Raw genomic sequence first — 7,691 nt, 5'->3', positions numbered from 1 at the left:
GGGTGAAAACTGCATTTCAGGAAAGCAAGTTTTGGAGAATTATTTCCAACCCCTTCCTCCCCGGTCAAATTTAAGTTGGATTTTAAAATGTGTCAGAATGGGAGGTGGTCATGGGGGCCTAAAAGCACTAGACCTAAGGTCCCTTACTTCCTTTGGACAGAATATCCTAAAGAAAAAGGTTGCAATGAATTCAATGCTGGCCCAATTTTCAATCAAAGTAACCTATCAGTTTCCCACTATTATGGTTGGTAACTGGAATCATTCCCTCAACGAACGCTTAGCTGCAAATCTCAAAGGCTTTTGCTGCCAAGCTGGAAGTGTAGAAGCTTTCTAGTCCAGGCAGTCAGCCACATCAGTTAATCAGCAGCTACAAGGTTTAGTGTATAATTAGGTCGCTCTTCCTTTTGCTTTTTATCAACAACTGTATTTGGAACAGAACAAGAAAAAGACGATTTCTTAAGAAGGGACCAAAGAAACTGCCCAACAATGACAGCAGGTCATGCTGAAAGGCTTGACAAGCGTGCCCATTCCTGCTGCATGTGAACCTTTTGCCCAGAGGTGAGCACTGGGTTTAATGACAGAGTTGTGTCTGCTCCTTTTCCAGTTCAAACAATCTCTGGAACTTCTTTCCACAAAGCAAATTCCAGAACAACTTATTTTGTACTTTTTTTGGAAACGAGCCTTGATGAGAATAAATGCTTCTCATGTTCAACTGTGACAAGAATGTGAAGACAATTTTCTACAAACTTGTAAGGACTTATTGAAGGAGTAAGTATCACATGTCAACCTGAGATAAACTGTAGCTCATTTATTTTACTATTTAACACAATGACTTTCTCATTGTATTAAAAAGGGGGGGGCAGAGGGAAGGGAGGGGAGTTAGACTGTTGCCCTTTTGATGGAAGTTTGGCGTTTCATGGACTGTTTCTGTTCGATGTACTTGATAGGATTGGGTCTCTGCAACTGGCCACAAGTAATTGAAGGAGAGGTTTTTTATTTGTTATTACCTAGGGGGGAGGAGCAAGGGGATTGGAAGTTGATTTTCTTTGGTTTGTTTTTTTTTCCAGCTCAAAGATGTTTCTGTATCTAACCCCACAAGCTTTTTCTCAAGATTTTTTAGGCTAGCCTTGTTCTGCATATGTGCGTTCTGCCTGTCTACATGAAACTGTCCCTGCTGGCAGACACCAGTTACCACCATGCGACAGTGCTTGGTGCAATGCTTTGGCTGAGATTTTTAAAACACACACACAAAAAAGGAAAACCGATCTTTTACGGAGTACGCAACAACTGAAAGGCAGCCATCTTGGATGGACATACCTTTGATGTCAAGGTTAACAGAATATGAATGACAAAGCTATAGATGTTACAAATACCCAAGAGCTCCAGGTACTTCTGACAGTAAGAAACAGATCTTTATTTTTTGGCTCTAAAAATTTTAACAATAATATTGGCACCAAGTTATTTCCAAGCTCTGTTAACAGTTTATTTTGATTAGCATTAGAGAGAAGGCCTCTGCAGAGAGGATTCTCTCAGAGAAGGCACTGGCTTGTATTTGAGAAGCTAGCCCAGGGGTGGGCAAAATATGGCCCACAGACCAGCTGTGGCCAGTCAACTGATCAGATCAGGCCCACAGGGGCACCCACCAATTGATTGGATCTGGTCCACAGCTGCCCCCACAACACTGCATGAGGCCAAGACCTGTCCAGGGAAGGGAACACCACACTCCCACCCACACCCAATAGCCCCTGTCTCAGCTCGGGCCAGCACAGATAGTTTCCTGGCGGGTGCTCCTCCTGCCTCTACTGGCTTCTTCTCCTCCTCCTGCCCCTGCCAAGCTGCTCCAAAGTGGGGAGAAGCTTCAGCCGGGTGGCTTCTGCCCCAGTGTATAGGGCTCCAACTTCCAGCCGCCTTCCACCCACTCAACCACCAGCTGGGCAGAATGGGTGAAAGATGTCCGGGAGCTGGAGCCCTGCGCACGGGGTCAGGAGCCATCCAGCTAAAACTTCTCCCTACCCAGAGTGGCACAGTAGGGGCAGGAGGAGGAAGGAACTGCTGGAGGTGGAAGGAGCTGATCCATACCAGGAGCAGCCCTGCATGCAGCTGGGGCTGGGGCCAGTGGGGCCAGGGAGGAGCATGGCACTGGGTGCCCTGGGAGGAAGTGGACAGGGCCTGGCCCCGTGTGGACCACTGGAGGGGCAGCCACAGACCACACTGCCTGGGTGAGCTCTGTTCCACGTGCCCCCTGTCTCCACCTCACTGCCCGGCCAGTTCCCAGGACGTAGCACCCAGGCCGCCCACCCACCCCACGCCCCTCACCCTGCCGCACACATATACAATATACATAAGTAAGATTATTTGGAGCTATTATTCAGTGATTTCTATATACAGTACTGAAAAAACATCAATCAGGACAAACATTTTTTTTTAAATCAAATGTTATACTAGATGTTTGATTTTTAGTATACAACTTGTTTTTCATCTATAATTCGTTAAAATTATATCTTCTGAAGGATGTTGTATGCGTGGCCTTCAACAACTCATCAAAACTCATTAAATGGCCTGCCAGCCAAAATTATCACCCACACTTGAGCCAACCCATCCTCCTGGGTTGAAGGCTATTGGCTGCAGAAAACCAGCAGGCAGGTATTTCTCCTGTTATATTTCTGCTTAAAGAACATTAAATATAGACATAAACATTACAAGACATTTTCCCCCATAAAAAGGAGGAGTAAAATAAGAGATTGGCTGTGAAACTAGCTTCCCTTTTCCCTTCTCCCACACCTCCTCACTGTACTACCCATTGTTATCTCTCTTTCTTGTTCAGGCCAGTTCTGCTCTGGACCTGGCAGAGGGGCTCACAGCTGTACAGTAAGATTGATAAAATATCTGTAATTATCAACTACCTGAGAAAAGAAGGAGCAAACACATTGAAACAACACCTCCTTATCACCTGAATGGAACAGACCTCGTCAGACAATTCTGTGTACTGCTGTGAGAGTGTGTGAAAGTTTTTCTTGGCTAAGAGATGCAATACACAGTTTGAATAAATAATTTATTTTGTCAAATATCTATCTGCTTTGCTTTCATGATATTTGTAAATGTGAATGGGGATAAAAGTGAACCAGAAAGTACATTTTCAGGGGTCATATAAAAATGTGTTAAGTGACCAACTTTTGGGGAGCAAAATACAAGATGTGGTCAGGGACTCTCCACAGATGTCCAGAACTGGAAGACATTTTGCACCTTTTTTGATTCCATCTTCTCAGCTACCTCTTGAACTGGAAACAGCAGATCTAAGTTCCTATTGCACCAGGCAGCAGTATGCTGTGTCCCCTCAGCAGATGCAGGGGGTTTTATGGGGACATTTTCCTTTTCATGGGTAATTCTTTAGGGCTACTAGGACACATGAAATTTGGGACTGCCCTGGGAAATTTGGGGTGACTTGTCATTTTGCACGTGGCAATAGATTGCAGTCTTTGCTGCATGGCATCTGCTCTATGACACAGTCCAAGTTTCCTAAGCTTTTATTCTGGCTCTAGAAACAACCTTCCTGCTGCCCTGGAATTCGCCCAAAGTTCTGTGTCAGTTTTTCTAACTAATACATATTTGATGATGTACAGGAAGTCCACCTTCATTCTTGATACAATATATCAATTTACAAAATGCACTAGGGTTAGGTAGTCATGCAGTCATTCCGTGTGAAGAATTCCTACTGATGTTCAAATTTTGTTGACTGGAGTGACTGAAAGAGGCAGTGAAACTGGGATTGTTTAGTGGATCAAAATAATTATTAAGAGCTTTCAATTTAAAACTATATTTCATAAGGGAAAAATATAATATTTTAGAGGGACATACTATAAGTGGCATGTAAATCAGTGTTGGGATAGCAAAACAATTAGCCTGTTGTTATTTAAATATCTGGGTACTAATTTTATTTGTCAGAAACAACAGTGTTTAAGTAGTAAACCGCTGTAGGGTATATGTTCTTAGTCCCCTCCAACATATGCCTCAGCTGTTTGCATTTGTTTTTAAGCATTAAAATATACCTGAGATGTTTTCATGGCTTATCAAAGTAAACCTGATGCTTCTATGTTGTGTTGGATGCCCGTATTGTTTTGAATGGGCTATTAAATTCAGGTTTAAATATTTAAAAACATAGACTTTAATAATATAAGCTTCAGTCCTGAAAATACCTAACAGAATATAAAGGATCTAGAGCAAGAACCGCCCCCCACAAAAAAAAAAAAACAAGAAAACCCCAAAAAAACTCCCCAAAGAACACACACAACCTAATTTTACAGTAGAAGGCACTGACCAAGTCTTGTTCACAGCCAGCTATTTGCATGTGCAAAATAGGAAACTGCTCCCATACTCTTGGCAGGTGCTGGCTTTCTATATGCAGATGAAGGTAGTTGGGAGCATGCCCCCTACATTCTTGCATGAGACTTTGGCTTGAATATCCGAAGATTTTAAGCAGTACTTCATAAGCAGCTAGTAGACTTGACTGTATGGCAGATCATGGGAAGAATCTGTCACAAAAATGTAGGAGTGGCAGCATTGATACTTTGTGTCCTGCAGGAAGATGGATGGGCAGTTATATATGTACTGAAACAAGCGTATGTACATTTGCAGGCCACCAACATTACCTTACCAGATACCATACATATCTCCTCCTACTAGCATTGGTGCGACCAGCTGCACTGCAAAGCCAAAGTTGAATTGCTGGGTCCACACTCCTGCTGTATTCATTCATGAGGTGGTAGGATTTTTCAGTGGCATAAGTAGGATGGAGCAAATGGTGCAACCACCCTTGGTGCCACCAGCAGGGGAGGGGGGCGGAGGCCAAAAAAAGTGGCTGTGGCCAGGAGCTGCACAACTGCAATCACTGTAGTAGCCAAAATTTGCCACAGTCCAAGTGTCCAAGACATCTGGATGTGTCCTTACACTGCTGGGACTTTTGGTAAAAGTCTCTGCATGGTATATTAAGGGACAATTTTTCTGTCCTTGTGGAAGAATTGTGTGTGGGCACTAGAGAAATGTAAGTCCTTGTGTGCTGTAGTTTGTATTGACACTGCAATATGTGGGCATTTCCTTCCTGAGGATGTGCGCTACTGGGGTATAAAGTTAAATAAGCTGTGATGTACACACCACATCACATCACCACAGTATGAATTCATTACACTTGTGAAAGAGCATTTGTGCAGATAGGAAGTTGGTTAGATACAACCCTTGAGTTCCCTCTCAAGCGAAGACTTACTCAGGTAGCACTCAAACAGCTACTACCAGTTCCCCCAGGTTAAAACTCTTTCTGCAGGTAGACCTCATGACCCTGATCCTTCATGAACTCGTTTAGGTGCTTAGGTATGCAAGTAGTCTCATCACTTTGACTTAAACTTGAACATTAAATGCTTGCAAGACTGGAGCTTAAATCAGTTGCAGGTTGGAGTTTATTTTGCAACAGTTAAGACAGAAATGCCAACTAAATTTATGTACTGGTATTGTTCTCCATTTTTGCATTGAAATTCTTTCAGATATTATAGCTTACTATTCAAACACCTCCAAAAATGTCTTTCTTTGAAGGAGTTTGAAAAGCTAATTACTTTTCTTCCCTTGAGGCAGCAGTTTTCAAACTTTTTTCCTGATTCCCCCTTTGAGTTACAATTTTGTTCATACATGCCCCCACCAATCCCTCTCCCATACTACAGCTGGATGAGAGCCAAGCAGGAGTGGACGTGGGCTGCACGCTGTGAGCTTGGGGCTTCCTGCCCTACTGCCCTGCCCTCAGGAGCCCCCCACCCACTGTGTGCCTCCTGCCCGCCCAGCAGCACCAGGGAGCACAACTCCACACCACTGCCACCCCCACTGCTGGTGGGTAGGCCGGGGGCACCTTGCCATGGTGTCAGCCAGCATGGGGCTCCCAGGGCAGGAAGCCCCAAGCCTGCAGGGAGCAGCTCACACCTGCCCCTGCCCCATGTACAAACCTGAGGAGGTACATGCCCCCTGCCCCCGGGACAGGCAACCCACAGCTCTGTCCCACTCCCCACCCTGGTTGGGCAGCATACCCAGCTCTTGCCCCACTCCCTCACTCACTGTGGGAGCCTTGATCTGCCCCACTCCCACCTGCCTTCTACATTCTCCCCCTATAGACTTATCTGCAGGGAGTGCTCTCCACGCTGCCCTGCTGTATTTCCCAGCCACATTTCCTGGCCATGTGTATGCGTGTGGGCACACATATGCACATGGCACCCCCTGTGTCCCGCTCCTGGCAGCTCCCTGCAGGCTGGAACACTGCCAGCCTGCAAGGGGACACCTGCCATTTCCTGATCCCTGCAGAGCTTGATGCCCCCCCACCTTTTCTGCATACCCCCCAGGGGGGTGGACCCCACAGTTTGAAAACTGTTGCCTTGACATATGTTTATATAAGACAGATGCTACTAAGCCTTTGGGAACCTCTTGAGAATGAAGTCATTTAATCCAGGACATCAGGAGGTCATCCAATCCAGCCCCCTGCTCAAGGAAAGACCACCCCTGTCTAAACCATTGTAGGCAAGTGTTTGTCCAACTTGTTTTTAAAACCTTTAGGAATAATCCTCAACCATATATACCAGGCACAATTCCTGAACATCAAAACACCCCTTCAATTTGCCACAGGTAAAGCAGGAGGATAAGGGCACTGTCAATGATACGGATGGGCAAAATACAGCTTGCAAGGCCATTCTATCTGGCCCGCAGGGCCCCCCAAAAATTTAGAAAGTGAATATTTATCTGCCCTTGGTTCCTGTCAAAAACAACAGGAGTCAAGGGCAGTAGGACCCAGGGGAAGCCCGGCGGGGTCCCACAATACCAGGGCCTGCTTGGCCCCCCCGCCAGCCGGGGCTTCTGGCCTGGGACCACATGGCTGCCCTGGCTGGAAGCGCATGTAAGGGGGGAGGGCAGGGGGCAGGGAAGGAGCCCAGGGAAAAGCTGAGCATGGGCGGGGAGGGGGAGAAGCTTCCCCTCCCCCACCCTGTGGCTGGTGCCTGTGCCTGTTCCAGGCAGCCCCATGTGGGCTGTGAGTGGCTGCAGCAGGGAGCGCCGGCCATGGGGTGCGACCCTCAACAGCCTGCCAAAACTGGGTAAGCAGCCCTCCGCCCAAAATAATTGTCTGCCCCTGGTCTATGACCTGCCACTGCAAAAACAGGAAATAATTTGTTAAAGTATGCTCAGGAGATCCAAGGAAGAGGACCATGCCTCAGAAAAGAAGACAAAAACCTGCATAGTCCAATCTGATCATAGGGTAATATTCCTTCCAGCCCCCAAATGTAGTGATCAGTCTGACCCTGAACAGAGGAGCAAAAACTTCCAGCCAAGCACCCCTGGGTTTAAGTCTCAACATAAGCATAAGCACATCCTAGTTCAAATCCTAACCCTTACCATCAACCTACACCCAATATTTCTGAGGGAGGTGGGAAAGACCATTTTTGGAGGAGTAGCAGACAGGAGGTAGGAAAAAATTACTTCTTTCTCTCTTGTGGCAAATAGCAATGCCCAGAAGCACGGGGGAGAACCAGGCACCCTTGACTCAGCACAGCAACCTAGGGACTGTAAAATCAACTCCACACATCATGCAGCCTGACTGGAGAGCCAGAACTCCATTTTCTACTGTCTTATGTCCTCCATAAATGTATCTCAGGTTCTTTTAGTCTTCTCCA

General features: G+C 46.2%; 1 long non-coding RNA gene across 1 annotated transcript; it reads left to right on the top strand.

The window, feature by feature from the left end:
- Window positions 1–385: 385 nt before the first annotated feature.
- LOC149852187 (uncharacterized) lies at window positions 386–3,024 on the top strand. Its single transcript, XR_016439384.1, has 3 exons — window positions 386–768; window positions 1,112–1,386; window positions 2,511–3,024. It is a non-coding gene; the product is annotated as an uncharacterized LOC149852187 (long non-coding RNA).
- The last annotated feature ends 4,667 nt before the right edge of the window (window positions 3,025–7,691 follow it).

Source organism: Crocodylus siamensis, chromosome 15, assembly GCF_052110815.1.
Source record: "Crocodylus siamensis isolate JL-2025a chromosome 15, ASM5211081v1, whole genome shotgun sequence".
In the NCBI taxonomy this organism is placed as follows: domain Eukaryota; kingdom Metazoa; phylum Chordata; order Crocodylia; family Crocodylidae; genus Crocodylus; species Crocodylus siamensis.
The sequence above is the reverse complement of the archived record's forward strand: the minus strand, read 5'-3'. Positions and strand labels throughout refer to the sequence as shown.